Source organism: Chionomys nivalis, chromosome 18, assembly GCF_950005125.1.
Source record: "Chionomys nivalis chromosome 18, mChiNiv1.1, whole genome shotgun sequence".
In the NCBI taxonomy this organism is placed as follows: Eukaryota; Metazoa; Chordata; class Mammalia; order Rodentia; family Cricetidae; genus Chionomys; species Chionomys nivalis.
In genome coordinates, this window is record NC_080103.1 from 38,661,571 (window position 1) to 38,688,435 (window position 26,865).

Consider the following 26,865-nt stretch of genomic DNA (forward strand, 5'->3'; position numbering starts at 1 on the left):
GTAGCCCACGCCTTCGTATTTCAATTAAAGATGTATGCCCAAAGTTATTGTGAAATATTACATTTTAATTGAAATGAAGTTTAAAATAACTGAAATAAAGGAAAGCCACATTTTCCGCTGAGTATCCCATGGGAAGGTTTTGGAAGCTGGCTGTTTTGTTTTTCCTAATCACTTTCCAGGGGAAGGGAAGAGCAGTCCTGTTCTGTATGATTTGTCAACAGTGGCTTACAGGACGATGCGGTCTAATTCCAGGGATGAATGCCTGGCAGTTCACACCTGATGCCACGAGATCCCAAGGCTTTTTCGGGTTTTTGTTCTGGGGATTTTACAGAAGAGATGTCACTTAAACCCTTAAGTGCTATCAGTCTGTTCGGGAACGCCTGTCTGGAGGAATCTTTCTGTCTCACATTCTTGTCTGTGGCTGTCGTCAGTTCTACAGCCTTGGGTTCACCCCTACAAATTTATATTAGCACAGAGCAGAAGTCTCGGGAAAGACACCCATGTGCTAGAGATGGTGTCTGTTCCAGAGATGTCTGTACCCAAAGACCTTCTATGCCTAGACCGTTCAAGTTTTTCACAGTTGCAGGTATGTTTTAAGGGGCAAAAAATACCGTTAAGGGGACAGAGAGTTAAGGGAGATGGGAACGGATATCTAAGGGTGGATTAATTAACCTTTCTGTGCCCCCCTCAGTTTTCTCTTGAGCTATGAAAATAAAAATGCTGTTAGTAACCAGATGACAAAATATAATAAAAATATTGTTTGTTATTAAAGGTCAGGCTACATTCTAGGAAATCTGAATACATCTCTCCCTGGAAGCTTAGTTGGTGAAAATCAAAATATATGATTTCCAAATATTTTAAAATTAAAACAACGACAACAAAAATAAAATAAGCAAGCAAATAAACAAAAAAGAAAACCAGAAGAAAACATGAACTTTACTGATAGAATTGAGGTTACAAAATAGTCTCATAAGAGAGGAAGAACCATCAAGAGCTATGAACAGGCACAGTTCCTAGAAATTATGTTACACATATGTAACTTTTCAAGAAAGATCATTGTGGGAAACATTATACATTCCAAGAGTGCTTATTCTAAATTGCCATCATTAGTTGTTCTAAGTAAAATTTCTGAGGGTCAGGGTGAAATATAAAAATTAGAAAAGCAACACGATATATTTATAACACTAATACCAAACATGGAGTCCAAATGCGCAATTTATGTTTGCAATAAAACAAGTATTTAAATGAACCAATTTGTAGGCGAGCAGGCAAACTTTCGTTCCCGTGTCTCCTTGTTTATGAGCGCTGGTGAATATTCCCATTTTACCACACAGGAGAGTCGCTCTTCTAGCACTGATAACTTTATGAACATGATTAGTTTTCCCAGAACTTCAATTCTAAACAAGAGAAGAAAGCCTTCAGTAATTTCAAATGAAATGGCGCTCATGTGTAAGTGGCCTTGTCATACCATTGCTGGTTTCATCGTTATGTTTCATGATAATCACGCTTGGGGGAACTCTGCCTTCTGTGGTTTCTAAACTCCCTGAGACTTGGTGACAATGGCTTTCTTTTAGTGATTGCAGATTTAAAGGATTACTGAACCCTTCAAATTGGACTTTTAAAACAGCAGAACATCCACCAGGATTTTGTTTCATCTCCTGCTGACTTTGTAAATCATGAATGAAGACGATGTTGGGAAAATGAGCCAGAATGTTCTAAGGCTGCACCAGAGCCAGCCAGAATGTGAATTACAGAAGTGGAAACAAATTGCCCCCGTATACAGAAAAGAATGGGTTAAATACAGATGTGTTTGCAAAGAAAATGCACCAAAGGAGGGAGAGTGGATGGGGAGTATGCTTTGAGTGAGGAGGTAGGTGGGCACTCCACCTTCCAAGAATCTAAGCGGTTAACACGTACATTCTTCCCTCTTTGGAATTCCTTGACGTGTATAGTAAATACAAATTCTTGGCTCAACTATTCTAAGCGCTGTGCTAACATCATTTTTTTTTTATTTATTTTTTATTTTTTTTGCTAACATCATTTTGAGTTCCTTTGTCTGCTTGTTCTTTCAACTAAAACAATGCCAAGCCTTGAATGCCGTCGGCTTGCTCCAGAAGCTAATGTCTGTGATGTGGACTGCCTGCATTTGAAACCGACCTTCAGGATTGCTCAGATGGCCAGCTTATCTCTAGGTAACTGACTTCTGTCTCCCAAGTGATAACTCTTTATCAATTTTGTATCCCTCCTAACCTGTGCCCTAACTTACTTTCCTGCTTTTGATATGACCATATCTCATTCTTTGCTATGAAATAAGCAAACTTGTTTAATCTACTCTCTCCTACCCCAGTCCCAAGGCAGTTAAAAAACCATGAGTATTCTCCTCTGTGGAACTCCCAGGCACCTCCACCTTTACCCAGTTCTCCTTTGATGATGTCAGATGAATGTTTCTCATGCTCTTTTTCCCTGTTCCTTTCCTACCTCCTGCCCTGTGAAGGCCCATTTCGTTTCTTTCAGATTTTTCTCTATAGTTTTAAACTAGGACATTTTAAAACACATCTTTCTTCCTTTAGCTTCCTTCCTCCTATATATAGAGATGTCTGTCCTCACCAAGTCCTCATGGGACTCCAGTATCCCTTTTCACTGCCCACTCCCTCGGGAAGGACTGATATTCCCGCACGTGCCATCCACCCCCCTCACTGGTCTTCAACTTTTGGTCTTTCAGACAGTTAGATAAGTGGCCTCTTCCTGGCAGTCATCCTGACCAAATCTGTCTTCTTGGCATGGGAGACTGTGTGCATCCTTGCAATCCTCTTTCCAGCGTTCTAGGAGGTGCTTCTTTGCTGGGTCTTGTCTCTTGATTTCTCTGTCTGAAGACCCTGTGCCCTGCAGTGGTTCCTGTCCTCCTCTGTCCCTTACAAGAAGAAGAATTTCCAAAGTTTTATTTTTCTATGCGTAGACATTCTCCTCCCATAAGAAAATCTTATCCTTTTCTTTATTCATTTGATTTGACTGTTCGTATGTTTTCAGGTAGGAGAAATGTATCTACTCCATTTTACCTTATAGAATATGCATTTGTATGAGACAAATTATGGGTACGTAATCAGGGTACTACTTTGAACTCCATTGGTTGATGACCTGTCAGCTACTCATCTGTCACTAACTCTGGTCTGTCTCCTCTCCTTGGAGTGACAGCATGTGTTTCTAAAAATGTAAAGGCAGCAAGACCTGAACATATTTAAGGCCTGTCTTTTCTTGACCTTACAATCACTACCCACTTGCCTGCCAACTTCTTTCAAAATGGCAATGTAAGGGAGTTTTACATCTTTTCAGCCTATTTCCATTCATACTCCCATTTTTAATTGATTTTTTTTCTTTTTCACTGTTTTCTTTCTAAATACTTAGTTAAAATATAATTACACAATTTTTGCCACTTCCCGCCAACACTTCTATCCTCTCTCATTCTTTCTTTGAAACTCATGGCCTCTTACCATGTAGTTACTATTGTTACATATATATGCATAATAAATTTATAAAAGAGAAATGTAAATGCATAAAACCTAATGGATACCTTTTCTGTTGCTTGTATGTATGGATTTAGGCTTTGTGTGTATGTTTTTAGAGCTGACCACTTCGGATTTGATAACCATTTAGGTTATTCATCTCTGGGAAAGAGCAACACTCCCCCTCTTAGCAATTTCAATTGCCTGTAGATCTTCATCCAGGGGTGGAACTCCATACAATTGCCCCTGTCCACATTGGCATGCCAAAGGGTGCTGTCATTGTTCAAGTCTTTTTTAAACAGCCATACGATTGAGACTGTATGAGTGTAGATTTCCTATCATGTTTAGAAGATTCAATCTTGCAGCAGACTTCCTTACTCACAGGTTGTTGTCTAGGTTTTCAGTACCAAGCACGTCTTCCCTACTGTTCAGTAGGCCTTATGTCCAGATCGAGAGCTGCTGGTTACCACCAGGCTGTGCCACTATTACCCTTTTAAGGCTATCTTGCTGTGGTGATTGTTGTTGTAGTTATAAGTGTCACAACTGGGTGGGCTGTTGAATGCTTCCCCCCCCCCCCCTTAGCAGCTTGCATAGCACCTTCTGGGGTACAATTCTGCTAAATTCTGAAGAGCACAGTATTTTCAGCCATTGGATACCTTCAGCTCCTAGGAGGCAACCAAGGGCAACAGCAATAACGTATTGCTTTTGAAGTCTCTTGAACATGCCTGATAGTTACCTGTCAACAATGTTCATTGCCACTCTGTTTACAATAGTTAAGAAATGAACACCACCTAAATGCAAAACTGTTGAACGGAGGCTGGAGTCGGGGCCCTACCTGCACCTAGAGGAGAACCTTTATCCAATAACTGATGGAAGCAGTTGTAGAGATCCACAGATAAGCACTCTGCTGTGCTCCAGGAGTCCAGTCAAACAGGGGGAGGAGAGATAATATGAGCAAAAGGGGTCAAGATCAAAATGGGAAAACCCACAGCTGCTCAAAACTCTTTGGAGCTCAAGGACTCTAGACCCACAGCGTGGGGCCTGCATGGACCTCTGCATATGGGCACCAGTTGTGTAGCTTTATTGGTTTGAGGGGCCTCTGGCAGCGGGATCGGGATCTGGACCTGGTGCAGGAGCTGGGTTTTTGGAGCCCATTCCCTGTGGTGAGATGCTTTGTTCAACCCTGATGCAGGGAGGAGGGGCTTGGTCCTGCCTCAACTTGATGTACTAGGCTTTGTTGATTCCCCATGGGAAGTCTTTCCCTTTCTTAGGAGTAGATGGGGATTGGGTTGGGGGTGAGGATTGGAAAGAGGGGAGAGAGGAAGAAACTGTAGTTGGTATGTAGAATGAATAAAAAAAAACCTGATTAATGGATAATGCAAATGTATATAGATACAATGAAAAATACTATTCAATGAGAAAGGAAGAGAAATCATGAAATTTTCAGATAAATTGATGGAGATTGATGGAGCTAGAAAGCAGTATATTGAGTGAGGTAAATCAGATCCAGAAATAAAAATATTGCATGAATGTCTTAAAATAAGTTTTGATTATATTCACCCCACTCCCCCAATTTCTCTTAGATAATTTCCTACCTACCTACCTATCCAATTTTAAGCCATGCCCAAGTCCAGTTTGTTTGGCTTGTTGGCTGACTCCTTTTGCGCCTTGTGCTTGCCTGGAGTGTGCCTGACAAAGAGTCATACTGTTAAAGAAATCTGACTTTCCCTGTCTTAGCAGCAATCAATTACTAACGTCTCCCCAGGTATGGGCAGGTCTTCATGCCCTCTTCCTTTCTCTTGTTATAATTTTGCCTGGTTTGAGGTTGCTCAGGCCTTGCCCATGCTGTCACAGCCACTGTGAGTTCATATGTTCATCTGGCCTGTTGTGAGTGAAAATACTGTTTAAATGAAATCATTGAATAGCCCTGACTCTTAAACCTTCTCTGTCCCTTATTCTGAATAGATCTCAGACCCTCTAGGAGGTGTGTGATATAGAAGCCTCATTTAGAGCTGGGCACTTTAGAGTTTCTTCCTTTTCTATTTTGTGTGATCTAATTTTGTCAAATGGGAGTTCATTCCTCTTATTTATCCCCGTCATATTTAATAATCTCTCTATGTCCCTAAAGCTAGTTTTTCTTCTCTAAGAACATGAGTCAAAATTAGAAAAACTGAAGTTCAAGTCTTCTCCCAAGAGGTTCAAACACTGAGCTTGACCACTTTGTGATACTTAATAAAAGTGACTCTTTTTTTTTCTTTTCATTATTTATTTTCTAGAATCCAGCATAGAGTCTATAGAAAATTCTCAGTAGTTTTGTGTTGTTAAATTAAGAAGAACTCATTGGAGAGCTGACTCAGAATCTTCCTAGGGAGAACTTCAGGATGTGAGGAGGTAGGACACTCACCTGACAGTATTAGCAGTGAACAGTATAGCTAGGCTGGTCTCACTCTTCATAACAACTTGGTATTGTTCACTGCATTTAGAGTATTTATTGAGCACTGCCAAGCATAGAGCCAAGTACTTTATATAATTCCATGTACTTCATCTCTAAATTATCCCTATGAACAGGGGCTAGGCATCATACTCTAGACCCTGAAGAACAAACTATGACACTGGAATACAAAACCAAGCATGTGACTTGATTTAAGTCCTTAATCAGTCTCAATTGTGTAGTGGGGAGCTGCGGGCCTCTTCCCACAGCCCAGTTCATGGCTGTCTGGCTAGCTTATTCCCCAAAATAACGACACACAAACTGTATTCTTTTAAACACTGCTTGGCCCATTAGCTCTAGCCCTTACTGGCTAATTCTCATATCCCGATCAACCCATCTCTAATAATCTGTGTAGCATCAGTCTTACCAGGAAAGATTCAGCAGGTCTGACCTGGCGGCTTGCTTCATCGCTTCTGGCTCTGAGAGGAGCTGCCCTGCATCTGACTTCACTTCCTCTTCCTCCCAGCATTCTATTCTGTTTACTCCACCCACCTAAAGGCTGGCCAATCAAATGGGCCACGGCAGTTTCTTTATTAGCCAATGACCTTCCTCCATCACAATTGCTTTTATCTACTTTACTATTCTGGCCTCAGGTCACTCAGCTTCTTTTACCTCGACCAATTAATGATAAAACATGCTTTAGGGATGTGAGGTTTGTATAATTGAATAGTAGTAGACACACAGGTCCAGAATGTGGAAATTCAAACATTGAAATATATGGCTGATGATGGGACTTGAAGGGGTAAAAAGACAGACTAATAAAATGACAAACTGGGATAGCATGTCGAGAAACAAAGAGAAACTTTTAACACACATAAAGAGCCTACTCAATCAGTCCGATGGACAGTTTTCTCATTTATCTTATCAGAAAGTCAAAATTCATTGGAGTCAGACACTGCTATGGTGTATCCATATAACTAGGTTCTTGCCTCTTGCAGAGACAACCATACTTACGGAATCTAATTTACAAGTGTGTACTCTGTATACTATGTGATGGAATTGCTTCCTTTACTTTATTTATGTAAATTGTGGTTAAATTAAATTCTACACTTAAGTGGTAAAATATTTTTCTTGCCATCACAAAACATACACACTTATAATTTCCAAAATATACAAATTCATAAGAAGACAGTTGAGCATAATATAGAAAAGTTCAAACACTTCTTTGCCAAGTCCCAAGAACGTGAGATTTCAGAAATAAGAATTTTCTTCATTCCCAATAAAGATTTTATGTGCTCTTGTGAAGAAGAGAGTGTACACCACAAACAATTTCCATTCAGTTAGTTCTTGATTGCTGTGTAACTTTCCTTTGAGTGAGATGTTGAGCTTTGTCTGCCAATAGAGTAGGTCATTCGTGCCGAAAGCCCATCTTCAGATAGCAAAGAGGAATGCTTATTTAAGCACAGAAAGTACACCTCCAGAAGAATGGTATGCCTTGGGAGAGATTAGAAAGGCTTTCACATGTTTGCAGGAAGAAAATAGAGGACAAAGCTCAGCTCAAAATTTCAGAAAACCAACTGGGAAGATGCCACTACATTAAAAGCTTTTAAACACAGGGTATTTTCGTCTCTTGGATTAGAGTGAAAACTCCATTTGGATTTAAGCATTGGTAGCGCCTCAGAAACGGTAGTGCACTTTTCTTAAATAGCATTTGCTAACTGCTCTTTGTAACTCTGAGATGATGCGTGCAACTTCTTGTCATAAATACATCTTCACTCACTTCTTACGTGGGATTTTCTCTCTAATAAAGACACTAAGATATTTGTACTGTGTTTTTAGAGGCATACCAAGCAGACTTTCCTTTCAGGAGGAAACTAGTATAGATATGAACATTTTCATTTTTTTTTTTTAGAACTGCAGGTACTATTCAAACCAGAGGCAGGTAGCTTTATCCAGTCACTTCACAGATTGAGAATGACTTCCAGATCATATCAGGTAAATTCTGGAGAAAAATGACCACTATGTCTGTGTCAGTTGACATACATTATTTTCTCGATTATAAAACATGTGTTTATAAGGTGAGTGAAAAGATATTTTTGTTCTTTTGTAAGCTAGAGAGAAGCATGGCTAGGGTTTTACTTGGTAAGCCAAGAGTCTGTGCCACCCATGAGATAAGGACACCCGAGGACCAGTGTTTGTGGACACACTGCCGCTGTAACACCAAGATTAAAAAACATTGTGTGTTCTGACTGAAAGGAAATGTAAGTGTCCATGGGATTTAATGTCTCTATTTAAAATGCTGTTTTGAGAAAAAAATAATAATACAGGTTTCTTCCATGAATTATCCTCTAGGGAGAAGGGAGAATGCCTACACTGAGAACAAGCTACTGGAGTTGGGGCCTCTGAGAAGACTAGCATGTGATTTGCCCTGCATGTACAGGTTCTGGACCATGGTGGAAAACATGGCCATTTTCCCTGATTGGAAAGCACAAGTTAAACACTTAAAAAAATGTTTTCCCCATTTTTCCCTTAAGCAGACCCAAATGATGAATCTTTGACAATAACTTTTGTGTGTGTGCAAAAACTAAACAATAGAGAGCATTTGACCATATGTTATCTGGCTTAGCACTTGTTTACAGAACTCTGGGAATGTGCTTCATTCACGGACAGTTTCCAAATGACTCAGGCTCACCCTTGTGGGTTGCCAAACCACTTCATGTATTTATTTTTATTACCCTGGATTAAACTTTCATAAAATATAGTATGCATGTTTGTGCCATCTAACATTCAGGCTACAATGCTTTAGCTAGTCTTTTCCTTGATGATACACATTCCTTGCTTGGAATGAATATAATCCTGTATCTTGGTCCATGCCTTTAGTAGCTGGAGAGTGGTTTAGTCCTAAAGAGTTCTTACTGTCCATGTAGGGACCCAGTTCTCAGAACCCAGGGGGCTCACAACTACCTCTAACTCCACTTCCGGAGTGTTTCATTCTCTGGCTTCTACAGGTATTTACACCCATGTCATGCACATAAACTCATGCAGGCACACACACACACACACACACACACACACACACAAACCAGAAAGTAAGATTTTAATTTGCACCCTTTTCCTTTAGGGATATGTTAGTCTGTAATGTAGGCTTCTTGTTTATTTTCTGGCCACCCAGACTCCAAAATAATGCTTGGCCCATTAGCTCTAGCTTCTTATTGGCTAACACTTACATATTAATTTAACCCATCTCCATTAATCTGTGCATCATCATGAGGTTGTGGCCTACCAGCAAAGTTTCAGCATGTCTGTCTGTGATGGAGGCTCTATGGCTTCTCCTCACTCTGCCCTTCTTTCTCCCAGCATTCAATCTAACCCATTTCTATTAATCTGTGCATCACCACATGGCTGGGGCTTACCTGGTAAAGTTCCAGAGTCTATCTCCAGTGGGGCTACATGGTTTCTCTCTAACATTGCCTTCTTTCTTGCAGCTTTCAGCTTAGTTTTTCCTGCCTAGCTAAGTTCTGCCCTGCTATAGGTCCAGAGCAGTTTCTTTATTCATTCATGGTAATCACAGCATACAGAGGGGAATCCCACATCATTAGTCTATCCTGTGTCACTTCATTGCTGCTTGAGTAACTGATTTTAAATGTCTATTACTCCTCCCAAATATGCAGTCTAGCTTATATTACCCTTTGGAAGGTGAAAAGTCATTTCACAAAGCCTGAATATTTTTCCAATTATCCATAATGCTTCTTCATAATGGGAATGATGGTGGTAGACACAGATATAGAAAGCATTGAAAGTTGCTGCCTTCCACATGAATGCTGGAAATCGAAGCCAGAATCGCACACATGAAAGTTAAGTATTCTTCTACTAATCTGCTTCCAGCCTGATCTTGTGTTTGGAATGTACTTCTTTGGCCATACATATATAATTTGGTATAAAATGGCTCGATTATACATGCATGGTAGCACAAGTCTGCAACCTCCACACTAGGGAACAGAAGGAGTCTAAGTTCCTGGGCTACAAAGTGAAATTGACCTAAAAAATGTAACCAAGTAAACAAATAAAGAGCTTGGTTTGAAACCAAATCTTTGAATAAAGATTGAAAGAATTGGTTCTGGAAATCTGTAACTTTGATGCTGGGGAGGTTGCTAGAGATTTGGATTTGGTATGTGGCCTGAGGAGGGACCCTAACAATGGAAACCTTCAATTGTACTCAGGAGTGAGACTATTTTTGAAAAAGATGGAACATTGGGAACCAACTAAGGCAGAGGAAATAAACTAGACCCAAATGTGAGTCAGACAAGAGTAACTGCCGTTATGTTTAGACCTAGAACTGAACACATGCTGAGTGCTCTACAAAGTGACTTTTCCCTTAGCTGTAAGTGATATTAACATTTCAATTTTGAAAGGATAAAAGAGTGAATAAATTTTGCACTGCACAAAAGATGTGCAACAATCTTACATTTGTTAGAAATAAACTACCAAAATTTCATAAGAACACACTCATTTAGGGACAATAGTAACATGACATTTTGACAGTGTAGAAAATCAGTAATAAAGATGGGTCTGGCACACTAGTCTGTGGCATACACACCTAGACACGTAAATATACACATGCATACACACACGTACAGAAGCATACACACATCATATACAGACACAAACACATAGACACACACAGAGACACACAAATGCACATAAATACACAGAGAAAGAAATATGTGCACACACATACACATAGACACCCAGATACACACAGACACACATACACAACACACACACAGATCCACACATAAACCCATACACACAAAGGCACAAACACAGAGTGTTTCTTTGGCAAATAACTTAGGAAACACTAGGAACTCTATCTCCCTTCTTGAAGATTCACGATGCACAACAATGGTAGAAAAATCTTAAGTTCTGAAATAAACAGAAATCTGTTTAACTGTGTCTAAGCAAACATTTCCCAAGCATATTTGAACAAAGGACATTTTGTTTGCATTGAATGCAATTTAAAGTCTCACTTGAAACAACTATGGTAAATGCAGATCTCATCCTAAATTCTATTTAACATATAAAACATTATGTCCAAGAAGGTTATTAGAATTGTTGGACCCAGAATCAAAATCCAGACTGCAGTCATCTTCCAGGTGCCCTGCCCATGGTCCTGCCATTATCAGTTAATTCTACATCCTCAGATTCCACTGCATCCTAGATTCCTTTCTTCTCTTGTACCTTGAAGAGTCCTCCAGCAATCATCTTTAGGACTGACTGCTCACCAGCCCATGACTTCATGAATCACCCTTGCATGTTGCCTCCTCGGTTTCCTGGTCAACTCCTGACTTCTTATTCATGTCAGTCAGAATCACTGGACTCCTGCTGAATTCCTTAATTGTGATATCTTGCCTTTTCTTAAAATGCAGTGTGTCTGCAATCAAATTTATGCTCCCAGGATCTTGACTATCCTTTCAAACACTTTTTTTTAAAAAATTTTATTTATTTATTTATTATGTAGACAATATTCTGTCTGTGTGTATGCCTGAAGGCCAGAAGAGAGCACCAGACCTCATTACAGATGGTTGTGAGCCACCATGTGGTTGTTGGGAATTGAACTCAGGACCTTTGGAAGAGCAGGCAATGCTCTTAACCGCTGAGCCATTTCTCCAGCCCCCCTTTCAAACACTTTTATATCTAGTAAAATTCTCACCAATTTAGAGACTTTTTCTTGCAGTTAATTTTTGGAGTGTCTATGCCTTTTACCATTTAGATCTAATTATAGGTTAATTTCTCACCGAGTTTTCTCTCATAAAGATCATCCCAGTTCACCCACTCACTCCTGTTTTCTCATCTCCATTTTAGAATTCCATCTACACATACAATATCAGAATTCCACATTTTCTGTCTTTTACCATTCTCTGTGGTGATATTTTGTTTGTGATTTAACAAATAAAGCTTGCCTGAAGATCAGGGTGTGAAGCTAGCCACTAGTTAGTCATTGAGGCCAGGCAGTGGTGGCATGCACTTTAGATTCCAGCACTTGGGAGTCACACACACTTAATCCTAGCAGTAGGGAAGTAGAGACAGGAAGGGCTATGCCTGGGCAGAGAGAGGAATATAAGGCAGGAGGAAACAGGGCTCATTGGTTTCAGTCTGATGATTTGTGGAGACAAGGTCTTGTCTCCTTCTGTCTGATGATTCAGTAGAAGTCAAAAGTCTCTCTAGTGGCCGACTCCTTTAATTCTCTGATCTTTCAGCATTTTCCCTGATATGTGACTCCAGGTTTGTTTGTTTTTTTTAAATTAGAATTTGTCCTAAAGGTTTCTTCACATTTTAATGTGATTTAAAACTGATTCCTAAACTATTTATCCAAAAGAACATCACCTTGTTAATTTCTTAAGAACATTTCTGTATTATTGAGTGTTTATGTTCTGGCCACCTACCATCTGGACAGTAAGAAGTCCTTATAATCCATATTTCACGACCTGCTCTATTGTGAGCATCAGTTGCCATCTTTGGTGATGGAGCAGGAAGTATAAACAGGAAAGGTATGGTGAAGGGCTGGTACCACAGTATTTGGACGTGGAGACCCAGGGCAGAGGCCAGCAAGAGATAACATGGTAGGACTTCATTTGACACATACCATACCACTACTGGTTCTGAGGTATGAAAATGGAAATTTAGCAGACTAGGACTTATTCTATTCCCCTTAAAGCTAACTCCCACAATAAAGCAAAAGTCATGGAAGAAACCCTTCAGTTACTGAGTTCATTACCATACAGTGAAGGTAAGTGGTATGGTAGGAGGAAAAGGATGGGGCCATATATGGTGTCTATTATTTATTATTAGAAATAACAAGAGAAATAAATTGAAATAAAAACAGAGGTGTTCTAAGCCAGGATATGATCAGAATAAAAATCATTCCTCAGTGTTTTTCAGGATCCATCTTGATGGAACTACAACCATCTTGGCCATAGCCTCCCTTTGCCTTCTTGTCGATCCTAGTATTTATCCGAAATCCTATTGAGTCAATAGTCATCAAACTAGAGAGCATATTTCAAAGGATGCCTCTTCCCAGACTACTTTGTTTTCCTTTATTAAGATCTGATCATTTACACAGCAGAAAAAATAATGATGCCTTGAATTTTGCAGGCAAATGGATGCACTAGAAAACATCATTTTGAGTGAGGTAACCAAGACCCAGAAAGAGAGTTATCACATGTACTCACTCATAAGTGGTTTTTAAACTTAAAGAAAAGAAAACCAGCCCACAAATCACAATTCCAGAGAACCTAGACAGCAATGAGGACCCTAAGAGAGACATACATAGATCTAATCTACATGGGTAGTAGAAAAAAACATGATTTCCTGAGTAAATTGGGAGCATGGGGACCTTGGGAGAGGGTTGAAGGGGAGGGGAGAGGCAGGGAGGGGAGCAGAGAAAAATGTAGAGCTTGATAAAAATCAATATACAAAATAAAAAATAGAAAGATCGGATCATTTATTTGGTGCTCCTAAAACTTATTTTGGATGGACTCAGATTAAGAAACAGAAGCTCTCAGTAAGGAGAGCCCGTGCCTCTTGGCAATCTGTTCTTGGTATATTTCTTTGGCCTTCTTTATTTTTCTTGACCAAAAGTTCAGCATATCCTAAAGCCCTCTCTTAACTTTTCTTAGTGTGTTTCTTCAGAGCATTATGTTGTTATTTGTTTTGCAGGACACATGGAGTAAGAAGATGCAGGATCTTGGGTGATTTGTTCCTGGTCTTACTTTCTTTGTTTAAGGGCTTTCTACCAACATGTTGGTGGACAATGTCTTCCTTAGAGAAACCGAAAAGCTTTCAGAACCTATTATCTCTTTTTGGCCTGACATCCAAAGCATAATAGTATATGTGAGTGAAGGAATATCCTTGTCTACACTTTTTACAATGACCAAGTTGAGGACCCTCAACTTAGTATTCACAATGGATTCCCCAACAAACTTACATATCCTCACTTTACTTCTTCTTGGTCTATAACAAGAACACCCCTTATTCAATACCAGGTACACTCTGCCACAGGTAAACATACCTTGCATCAGGAGAAAATCTTGGTTTTTTTTTGCTCCCACTACTGATGTTGGCCACACAACTGTAGACAGAAGTTTCCATTACACCTGGTCCTGCAACCATTCAGTCCCAAAGAAATACACAGAGGCTTATATTAATTATAAACTATTTGGCCTATTATATCAGGCTTATTATTAACTATCTCTTACAACTTAAATTAACACATAATTCTTGTCTATGTTTAGTCACATGATTTGATATCTTTTATCAATGAGGCATTCTCATTTGCTTCCTCTGTGTCTGGCTGGTCACTGCATCTCAGCCTTTCCTTTTTCCCAGAATTCTTAGTCTGATAGACCCACTTATAATTTCTGCCTGGTTACTGGGAAATCAGCATTTTATTAAACCAATATGAGTGACAAATCTTTACAGTGTACAAGAGCATTATCCCATAGCACATAACCCTTCCGCTCACTAGCACTGAGTTTCTCATAAAAAGTACACGTTGGTACTCATCCACTTCAGTGCATTTCTGACAGTCAGTAAGCGGTGAGGTGGTATTGAGCTTCATCTTTTCACAGCAACCCCACACCCCACCAAGGTTCCTCCAAAAAAAGAGCCCAGGCTGTTCTTTACTGATGCTGTAAATGTTAAGGATTTCAGAGGAAGCCAAGGTACACTCTGATTGTTCATCATCTCCTTTTGTCTAGGTCAGCATATAAGCTTCACCTCCTGCTTTGGAATATGTCCATATGTTTGTCTGGTTGCCTCCCAAGGTACACTTTGTTCCACCAGTCTTCAATAAACAGCACTTTGTGTAATCTTGGATCTGTCTGCCTCTTTCTTCAGTCTTAGAGCATTGTATATCTTTGCTTTCACACGTCTGGATCAGGTTTTTCTGAGCTTCTGTTGGGTGTAGTCTGTGCATGTCAGTCAAAAGCCACTATTGCTCCAAGGCAATTCTTTTCATTATCAATGCTTGAGAGTAAATGATCTAATTTGTGTATTTGAGACATCTGCTGTTCTTTCCCATGTCTCTGAGTATTAATTTAGATTTCTTTTTTCTTGTTTTTTTTTTTGAAAATCAACTAATTTCAAAGCAACTTCCCATTTAATTGATAATAATAACTTACTTTTCAGAGCTTTTCTCTGTTATATAGAAATATAGAATGTGTTTACATGCTAATTGAACTCAGAGGTAAGGATGGACAGTGTGTCATGCCATGTTATGAATACATTTGAAGAGACATTTTAGTGGAGGAAAGAAGTGTATATAAATATATTATCTTCCTGACACTGAGAAAATATCTGAGCAAAATCAGTGCAAATGAAAAAGAGTTTATTTGATCTCATGTTTTCAGAGGTATTAAGTCCATGGACTTTTGGTCTCATTGCTTTGATCCTGTTGTGAAATCACTTTATGGGGTAAATACACATTCCTCATAGCAGCCAGCCAAAAATGGGAAGGAAATAAAGTAGATAGATAGGTTAGATAGACAAATAGATGGGTATATAGATAGGTAGATGATAACATTCCAAAAGAACAACCATAGTAATTAATGTCTTTCAACTACTCAAGACATCTTCATAGACCGTTAAGTTATACTACCATCAAAAGAATAAGGGTAATCCTTTGACAAAGTTAGCACTTTCAGGAGTGAGCTCATTACCTCTCTATAGCTCCTTCATCAGGGAGCAAGACTTTACCATGTATAACCTTTGGGGATGACATGCCACATTCAAACCATAGCAAGAGCCATTATGAACTCTCTCTGTTGGTTCAGGGGCCAGTGTCAAGTAACCTAAGAGACACAGAGTCTGTTCTGAAATATGTCAGCTGTTCCAAACATTCTTGAAGAAGTTCTAGAACAGGTGACTATAAAATTTGAACCCCTCAGATTGGGGGTTTGTTTCATTCCGATACGATAATTAATGACCCTGCAGAGAGATGATCTCATTTAAAGACGCTATCTCAGCTTAGACTTTTTTTTCCTATTGTATTTTTCAAAAAAGTCAGGGAGAGCTTGATAGAAACCAGATTTCTTTCCTACACAGCAGGGACAGAAGGGGAGCAGAATAAACACTACCCACTTGCTGATACAGATAACAAGAATTAATGGCAGGTGTGGAGAGAAGACTACTTGACTCCATTTTGTGGGATTTTCTGGAAAGAAGCACTTTTAAATAAATCACTTTATTTGGATTTAAACAAAATTGTTTGTCTCTAAGCTTCATTTATATATAAAGAAGTACTTATGAAGTAAAAAGTAAGCACTTGTAGAGTTATTTACTAACAGGATTCCAGGTCTGTTTCTCTGTTTCCTCTTTCACAGAGCATTCAGAAGGGATAAGATATATAAATGTGTGTGTGTGTGTGTTTTGTGCAAGTCGGATCTGGGAATCTTTCATCTATCATATGTCTGTCTATCTATCTATCTATCTATCTATCTATCTATCTATCTATCTATCCATCTGCCTACTTACCTACCTATCATCTATTCATCTATCTGTACTTTTACTTGCTCACCTATCTCCATTTTCTTTCTTCCTTTCTTCCTTTCTTCCTTTCTTCCTTTCTTTCTTTCTTTCTTTCTTTCTTTCTTTCTTTCTTTCTTTCTTTCTTTCTTTCTTTCTGTCTACCATCTATCAATCATTTATCTATTATCTGTCTAGTATCTACATACCTATCTAATCTTCAATCAGAATAGAAGCAAATCACCCATGTAATAGAGTATATGCTTTGAGACATGGAAGGACTGCTTGCCGTACATGCGACAGAATGAAATTTGCACTGTGATAATTGCTATTTCTGGCCTTTGATGTATCCAAGAACGAAGCAGCTTTTACTGGCCTCTATGCATTTAGATGGTTGGTGACATCAAATCCAATTGTCGTCAACTGCATGACCACTGAAGCTGCTCTCATCGGTGAGTGATTTCTGACAGCAAGGAGAGGGAGGGAGTGCTCACAGTCCTTGCTGTGGATGGGGTGGGGCAGGAACCCAGAGGACAGCACATAACAGGAGGGCTAACATATTAAAGTAAAGCAGAACAGATTAGAAAGGAAGAAAGCGAGGCTGTTGGTGAGCTAGCATTGAATGAATGGATTTTGAAGCTGTCAATTACAAACACCTTTTACAAAAGGCTAAACCACAGCCTGCGGGACTGATTGTCATTGTCCCAGAATGTATTCCCACAAACATTTTCACATTTGTGACTCTCAACTTGACAGTGCCTGGAGTCCTGTAAATGTCACTGCTTAGTTCCGAGCCCCAATCAATTAACTGGGGATCTTTTGATGCTGGGATGCTTATGTGTAGCCGCAATGGAGGACCACTTACTGTGGAAACCCTGATGGTGACGCATAATCCTTGGTATGGAGAATTTTCCATGCATTCACATTTGGCAATTCTGGGGCTGAGATGTGAAGTGCTGTCCTCTATTAATGTAGTTTCTTGACTTAATGCTTCATTTTGCATGTGTGTGTGTGTGTGTGTGTGTGTGTGTGTGTATGTATGTGTGTGTGTCCTTATCCTTGTTTGGCTCCCACAGATTCACTGCATTCTTCACTAACCATGTTTCCCAAATGTGCATGAAGCCAGCAGACAGGAATGCTGGGAAATGTATTTGGGGAGAATCTCCCTTCTTTTCTACAGTACTTGTATCCGTGTACTTTTTATATGCAAAGTGTCATTTTAATTACTGATGTTTCCTACTCTTGCTTAACTAAATAATAATCCTGCAAAAATAGAAAGTATCTACTTGGCTGTATGTTCTACAAAATAAATTTTGTATGTTATGTTCAGCCTCGACAACCTCCACCTCCTGTGTCCTCACTCACCCTGTTCATACATGTCCCTAACTTCTGACATTGACTGATGAGAGTTGTAATACTCTGATTATAACTCTGAATATGAACAAAGCATTGCCATGTTAGTTATTTATTTGAATATATATTTTTATGATACCCAAATGGACATGGTGTTTACTCAATGGGCTATTGTTAAAGCGCTTAAGCCATAGATATCTGATTTATCTAATATTAAGTTCCCCAAAGTCCCGTCATTTCACCATGGCAAACACATAGGTGAGCTAGCATTCCTGTCTAAGCTACAGCTTTGTGAGTGCCAAAAGACCTCTCTTCAGTATCACATTATGTTCCACTTTCCATTCAGTGTGCCATACACCCTCGCATTTGACATAAACCTTCAGTTAAGCAAAGGGCTGTCTGGGCTACGAGACCACTCCCTTGTACTTTTCCTAGGTAGACTAAATAAAGCATTTGAACAAGCATGGCAAGAACAATTTTTTTCAGGGTAGTATAACTTGAATTTTATGATAAATTAGACATGGATTTTTTGAGGGGGTTTTTGTTTGTTTATTTTTAATTAAAATCTGTTTTCTTCCTCATGTTCTTAACAATGGCATTTCTTCAACACTTATATTTTACTCTTCTTGCTTTTTTTCTCCCTCGAGACTGGCAAGCCATTCTCTTTAGCATTTAAATATTTGTAAATTAGTTCAGTCTCATGATGCAAGATGTTGTTTATGTGCAATGACTCCTTTGCTACTTATGAGCATTGCTCAGTGAGAGCGATATGTAGTGCTTAAGTTGCCCAGATATCCTCATTTCCCCACACACCAGGGTCATCTTATTTAACTACTTTAGTACATTATAGCTATATCAGTTTTTAAGATAGATTATAAGGTTCTAGTAAAAAGAACAAAGTCTGTAAAACATAATAATCTTTTTATTTTGAATGGATTTCTCTTAAGTAAAGGGTGTTCTCTCTAAAGATAAAAAATAGTAATAGTAAAAGCTAGTGTCATTCCAAGACATATTTATAGACTTTCCTTGGAAAATACTTAGAATTTTCTTCGAGATTGTAGGTACTTTCCCAACTACGGGGTCTGACAAGACAGTCTCTTGAGCCCCCCACCAATGGATGTTTTATTACCCATTAGGGCCTTTCTACCTTTTCATCTTTACAAAGTGAGTAAATGGTTTTCTCTGCTACATTCAGTCTGTAGATCTTTCTCTCGAGACACAAATCTTCTCTTGTTCTTTGGCGCTATATTTTTTAAAAATCCTATGATATTTTCCAGAAGAGCTGAGTTTTAACTGCAGCTTCGGTAGACTCAAATGTCAAGACTCTAAATGAAAACCAGGAAAGTGAAGATATTCGCCAACCTAACTGGTGTGTTGTTTGCGGGGAGATAGTTTCTTAACACGCTGCCTTGAGTGTATAAAATAGTTTCAATTTCTAGAAAGAGCTTGAGATTGATTATTTCACGAGAAGCTATCTTTGAGCAAAGACTACTTTTACTAACCGCTACTTCCCAGGAAGGAAACCTGCTTTATGAGTGTGCTATGACAACGCCCGCCATTTAAATAAAGACTACGGGAAAATCACTGCCTGGATCCACTTTGTGAGTGCTAGTTTCTGTGTTTAGACCCCAGAGAACAAAAACGAAACAGTAGACATAAGACACGAAGGGATGAGAGTGGCACCTTTGCCTCTGACCTTTGATGTGAATAAATTAATTTTCAAAACTGGAAAATGTAAATATAAAGAAATACTTTAAGATTAGCAAATCTGAAACAATGCAATAAAATTCATCATCTGTTATTCTGCAGTGTTGACTCTCTTTCTTCCCCTCCATTTTCCCTCTTTCTTCTTTCTTTTCTCTTTATTTTTACCATAATATTTATGAGAGTTGGGAAGCCTGGGAGTTTAAAACTGATAAAACTGAGAAGTAATACTATTTAGAACAGAACTGAAGAATAGTGGATAGACAATTACCTTAATGTGAATCTTGTCATCAGTGGAATTAAAAAAGACTCTTCCTCCTCCAGGGTGACATTTCATAATGAAAGCAATAATTGATCAGGCACTAGAGATGATCAGAAAATAATCTATAAGAAACTGATGACTAACACACAACTCTTCTCCTGCATAGCAAATCCTTTCCTTTCCATTTTTTTCTTTCCAAGTATAAATGAAAAAAAAAGTCAAGTTCTAGAGAAAACAAGTGGACAGAAATGCCTGGATTTCATTCCGACAAACCATTGTGTTTCCAATGTGTCCCGATGTCTGATTGCACTGAGCAGAAGGATTTGAATCTATTGGCTAATGTGTGTTTTCAACATGACAAGAAGATTCCCAAGGGTCACAGCCACTCCTGAAGTGTTCCCTTCCTCCTTCTCTGGCCTACCACATGTATTAATCCTAAAGAGTGTGTCAAACCATTACAGACATTTCTCAAGTCATCCAAAGTCATTTGGCAGATTTTATTATGTTCAAAGATGTGATTTTAGCATAAAAAGCTGCTTGTTACTTCTGGTCTCCTTGTCAAGATTCACTTCAGTGATGGAAAAGATATTTATTCACTGGCAAGAAAATGCCGGCAGGGACAGATTTAAAGAGGCAATGAGGTCAATATTTGGGAGCTTTCTTAGCAGAAAGTACTGAGTTAGTGTTTGCGGCTCACAGACCACAGCTGGTTGCTTGTATCCTTCATATACAGGGCAGAGAACTTAAACTGTAGAGTAGGGATACATAGCAAATTGAAAATGGAAACTCTGTGTCTGGGTTCAGTGATTCCTAGAGTTAGAGAACCTAGGGTTTAGAATGTTTAAAGAACTCCTATTTCAATTTGCTCTTGAATGCTTAAACCAACTCCAAATCTAACAGTTACTGACCAGCCCCCGCCGCCCCTGGCAGGCTCTGTGTGAAGTCTCTCAGACCCTTGTCCAGATTTAATTTCCATATGAGGTATGGACTGTTAATGAGGACTTTGTGGTTCAAAGAAGTTAAATGATTTTCCCAAAGATACATGGCTAGACAGGAATTTGTGGATTCAGGGTTTGCACTGACTCATCCAGCTTCACAAATGGAGCTCTCTACAGTGGTACTTGGCTATTTTAGTACCTTAGGGAACTCATAGATGCACCGGAAAGGAAAAGACTGTGTTTTGCTATCAGGAAAATTCAGGTAATAACACATTAATACCTCCTCTTACTCTAGCAGGGTAGCGGTGTTTGTTGTGGCTCTTCAAATTGCCAAGGTCAAGACTTTTGAATTTTCCCTTCTACAGGTAGATGATAGTCATAAAGTTAGGATTTACATTTGATAGTTCAAATCTACTTTTCTTCTCTGAAGAAGGGAACAATGTCTTTAAAATGATGACGGATACCAACATCTTCAAAATATAGACAACTCATAATATATGGCATTTATTTCTCATTAGAAGAAGGAAATCTCAACACGTATTTATTAGCAGCAGTATGGAGGAACTGATAGGATACAGTTCTCATAGAGTCCAAAGCAAAGTATCTTGCAGTCTTAACCACTTTCCTTGACAAAGTAACTGATTAAAAAAAAAAAAAAACAATTATAGGAGGAAATTTTTATTTTGGCATTATTGATTCTGAGGATCCCAGTCCATTGTAATGGAAAATACACAGTGGAGTCCTCAGAGGCAGAAGGAGCATGTGGAGGAGACTCGTCATATCACAGTGAATTAAGACCTGTTGAAAAAAGGGGCCAGGCTGGAACCTTTAACATCCTGTCCCAGCTGTGTCCTACCTTATAAATCTCCCCTGCCCTACAAGAGATCACTACCCACATGGTAAAAATGTTTAAAAAAATGAGCCCAGGGCTGCAGAGATGGCTTAGTGGTTTAAAAAACTTGTTGTTCTTCAAGAAGATGCAAGTTCGACTCCTAGCACCACAATCACCCATCTCTCCAGTTGTAGGGGATATGACACTCTCGTTTGACATTTGAAGATATCAGGCATGCATATGGTACATGTATATACATGTAAACAAAATGCTCATGTAACATAAAATAAATAAATAAATCTAAAAAAGTGAAGAAGAATCATAAACCCATTGGGGACATTTAAAATGTAAGGCACATTTAGCTCCCAGGTGATTGCTTCAAGTTTCAGTGTCTTCAATGGAACAATGGAAGGGAAATAAGTTTTCACCTCTGAAATCTTTCTGAGAACGGTTAATAGTCACCTACAGAGCTATCTTAGACTTCCAGCCTTGGTTTTTCCAATTTAAATACACATGTTTAGTATTTATTGATGGAGCGCTTGGTAAATGAATGCTGCATCTACTCCAAGAATCTGATACACACACTATGGTCATTGTGACAATCTTCCAAGGTGTGTTTTATATCTACCTACACTACTTAGATAACAAATCTGTTGTGAGGAGAAATCAAATTCTTTCTTAAGGTTCACAGAGCTAGATAAGTGGACAGAGAGCATTCAAGCTGGGAAACAAAGGAGGTGGGCAGGAGGCGGAATAGGAACTCTATAGAAAAAAAACCATCTAGAAAGAGACACTTCCACATGCTATAGCATGAAGAAAGGCCCCAAAGCAAAAATAATATCCAAAAGAAAGCAAAAAGTTTGGGAGAAGTTGACATGAATGCAGGCAACTACATCTTTCACTTAGTGAGATGGCGTCTTCCTACTAACCTGTGGAATTTTCCATATTGTCCTGGGCCCAAGTTGTAATAAAAAAATAGAATGCTCTCTGTGACAAATGATGACAGTGGGAGAGGGAAAGCACAGCCCTGTGTTCAGATTCCAGATGCAGTCATTGATGTTGTCAGGTAGAAAACTGCTTGACTTACAACCTCAGTCATCTCAGAAGAGCTGCCTTTTGGATACCTCTAATATATGCGGAATATTGGCGCATAGCTCAGGCTTTGCCTAAATCTTCTTTACTGCGTTTTAAAAGCCCAGAAGAACCTTTGAGATGCAAACTTAAAGCTAGGCATTTCTTAACAGTGAGCGTGACAGGGAATCCACATGCATGGCGTGGCAGCTCTGGAGTCTGGGGTTTGGTGACCCTTGGGAAAGGTTTTTTAAAAGTTGTCCTTCAGTTTTCCAATCTGGAGAGAACAGACTAATAACCTTTAGGAGTTTGAGGGGATAATGAAGACGTTAATACAAGTGAAATGTGTGAGTTTGCTTGGTTATGCAGGGAGTAGTAATCACATTAGGTTATGAAATGAACTTTGAATGAATCTTGGTCTTTGGCTTTCTATTCACCCTTCAGAAATTATGAAGATGGAGTTGTTGCTGTTGTTTTACATTATCTTGTTAAATCTGCTATACATAGTAACAGGGCCATATTCTCCATACTCTTATCAGTTTCGTTGTGAATGATAGCAGATGGAACCTTTCTGAAAAGCCACGCATTAATTTCTTTTGCACCTCTGTGGTGAAAACACATGGCAGAAAAAATGAAAGCAAGATGGAGTTTGATTTCAAGGGAATGTCTCTCCATCACTCTGAAGAAGGCTTGGTGCTAGGAATGACTCCATCAAGGGATAGGAGTGTGCTATGGCAGCCGCTCATGTGTCCCCATAAAGAAAGCAGAAAGCGCAGGTGAGAACCAGGGGCTGGGCTAACCTTCAAAGACCTTGGAATAGTGATCTGCTTCTGCCAGCCAGGCTTCCTCTTCTTAAGACCTTACAGCCTTAAACACCACTCTACATACTGGGGGCTCGTATTCAAACTAGGAGCATAGGAAAGACGTTTTGCATTCAAAGCACTGCCATGCTTATAAAACCAAATGTAGTATTTCTTAACATTTAATGGCCGCTTTTCTAAAAACCTTCGCAGCATCCAGCAACAGTGTTTTGATATGAAAGCTTAAAAAGAACGCCCTTGTGTTGGAATAACCCAGCAAGCATTATTCTTGCTCACTCAAAATTAATTTTCCCTAGCTAAGTTACTTAGCTATAGTTACCGAATTTTAACTCCTCGTATATAAAATTCTCATTAAGCTTATAGTTATTGTTGCTATATCCTGTGATGTGATAAATATATTGCACACCCTGTGTTAAGGGGTACTTTAACAGTTAGGCAGAGTTGATAGGAATGAGAACTGTGAAGTTGTTAAAATTTTGTGCTATCATTTTTACTATAATAAGAACCCTAAAATTTGAAGATATAAATATGTAGATTTTTAAAAACATATATTTATAAAAACAGTCACATGTACTCAGAGTGATATCTACATGTCTCTCCATATTTCTCTGTCCCTGAAGAAGAAACATGTAGGTAGTTTCTATTGAATGGGATGCATGTAATGGGTCATAGCATTAGTTCTCAAGATAGCATGCAGATAAATACTCAGGGCTTACCACAGAGGTGATATAGAAGGACAATGAGTATTTTTACAGCCTCTGTTCATTTTCCCCTCCATACTCAAATTTGATGGGAAGCTGTAGCTTTAAAGAGCAGGCAACATAAAACTAAGGCCAGCTATGATCAAGTAGCATGGCTTTCCACATTAGCTCTGTTACTTAAACTGTTTTTATTTCTGTAAATCTAAATTTTTCACCTGTAAGATGAATAAAATAGTATTCATTTCATTGATGCGTGCAGAGAATTATATTACATTTAAAAGCACATAACCCATAACTAACATATACCAAGTTCATATAATGTAAACCTCATTTGTTTGGATCAGCCTGGTGTTTTTGCAGGCATTTAAACAGACTTGAAGATTCAGCATCTGTAACCAGCCAGAGGAGGTTACAATTTTCTCCTGGTTTTTCAGGTCAAACAAAGCAGAGCTATGGAAGTCCATATAATTTTCCTGGCACAGAAATTGAAAAATATCCATGACAGAAGGCCATTGAGCAGGAGGAAGAACTGCTTATGCTCATTAGGTCGAGTATGCTTCTCTTTCTTGAGGTTTACACCTTTTTCTTTTTTTGAGCCAAGCATGGTGGCTCATACCTGTAATTATACCTGAGGTAGGAAGCTCATGAGTTCAAAGGCAGCCTAAGCTACTTTATCAATAGCCTTGTCTGAGAACAAAACAAAATGTATTTTTTTTTGTCAACCAATGCTACATACAGAGTCAACATACATACAGATCTACAATTTTAGTATTAAAGGTGTAAGTTTGAAAGCAGTAAAAAAGTAAACTAAAAATTGCATTGAAAAAATTTATTAAGTCAAAATGGAAATAAAACAGATACACTCTTTGTCATAACACATTCACATTTCCTATGTATGTATCTTTCCAGTAGCGATAAAGTCATAATAAAATAGGGAAGCAAATATTTTTCATTCAATGTGTTATAATGATATTCTGCATTTTATTTAAATCCAAGGTTAGAATTCACAGAAAATTGGTAGGCATAAGTGAACTCCTTTATGGTCACACATTGGTCACAAAACCATAATTTGCTGGCTTCTGGTGAAGTACAGTAACAAATTTCTTACAATTAGTATTTACATAATTACAATAAAATTAACTTCATCACCAAACATTCGGAAGCAAAAGGTCTCTTCCTACACATGAGCTTGTAAAAGAGTTGAGAAGCTAGCCGGAATGGAAATGGAATTCAGTAAACTGGCTTTGACATTGCACCTCATAAAGAAATTACATACATCAAATGTGCCATTCGATTAATATAAATCCTGACCCCAAACCTTTTAAAGTGGATTTTGCTCTTATACTGCAAGACTATTTTACATAAAAGTGAAATACTTACACCATTAGCATATGAAGGATGTGTATTATGTATTGTATGTTTGGATTTTGTAATAAAATATGTTTATGGTGATGGAGAATACACTAATACAATTTTTTAGTGAGATTTCCATAATAATTTGTTTGACTTATTAAGCACAAAATTCATGTTTACAAGTAACACAGATATTTACTTTTAACTGAAAGTAAGATAAATCTTATTTTGAAGGTACAACTATATGTGTCATAATTATTAAACTTACCAAGGTTGCTGAGAACAAGTTTGGGATTCAGTGCTTACAATTTCATATTGAAATCTAAATGTACCAGCAGTTCCAGTAGAGGGCACCGTGCACGGGTCTGCACCCTGAAGAGTCTTTGTTCAGCCTGCTGTTCCTCTTAACTCATGCAGGGGCTCCCTCTGCTGTTCTGTTAGACCCGAGGACAAATACGTCAGTGAGTGCACCCTAAATCACAAAACTGTACAATCATAGTCTCAAGACTATAGCATAAAGCAGTTACAGGTCACTCCGACTTCAGCATCCAAATCTGAAAAGTTAACGTGCAAACTGAATGGAACTTTGGTAAATGGTTCTGTAGATATATCCTGAAGAATGTTATTTTTTTTTTCTAAGAGGATTGGGTGGGGCTATAAGGGAAACGATAGTTTCACGCTGCACATCAAGAGAAGGGAATGTGTAGAAATGGAAACTACAAGCAACTGGGATCAATTAAAACGTCAAGACACATGCACAGGTGTGTGTGTGTGTGTGTGTGTGTGTGTGTGTGTGTGTGTACCTGCTCAGGGAGAAAGGTAGTGTGTTTGTAGTGGGGAGTCCTTATCTGACCTCTTCTAGCTTTCATTCATAGTGTTTTTTATTATATTTTTATTTTAAATGAATCCAGAGACTAGGATTTGACAAACTTTTAGTTTTTTTTTTCTTAAACTAGTGGAATAAAGGGAGATAGTTTCTGTTTAGACACATGTAAAGAAGGTATATTTTGAGGTAATTATGCAACAATTATTATTTTTTTCTTAAGTTCCTTTCATGTTATCTGGGGGGGGGGGGTTGGCAGAAAAGCCTTCTTCCACTGGCTGTGCATCTCACTGAAGACTCAACAGTACCCAATGTCTGCAACAAAGCTGTTAGCTAATTAACGAATTAACCTTCATTTTAATTTCAAATCAGTGTTATAATTCGCTCTTACCTGGATTTACCTTAAAGCCCCACATTAGTAACAGAAATTGTTTTGGCCTTTGTACCTTCAAGCCAAACACAAGTCATGGTTTCAAACAAAACTGTGGAAATTGTTAGCATGGGGAAACCTATTGGCCTTTCAAAGTGAATATCGATAAATGAAATCTTCAAGCT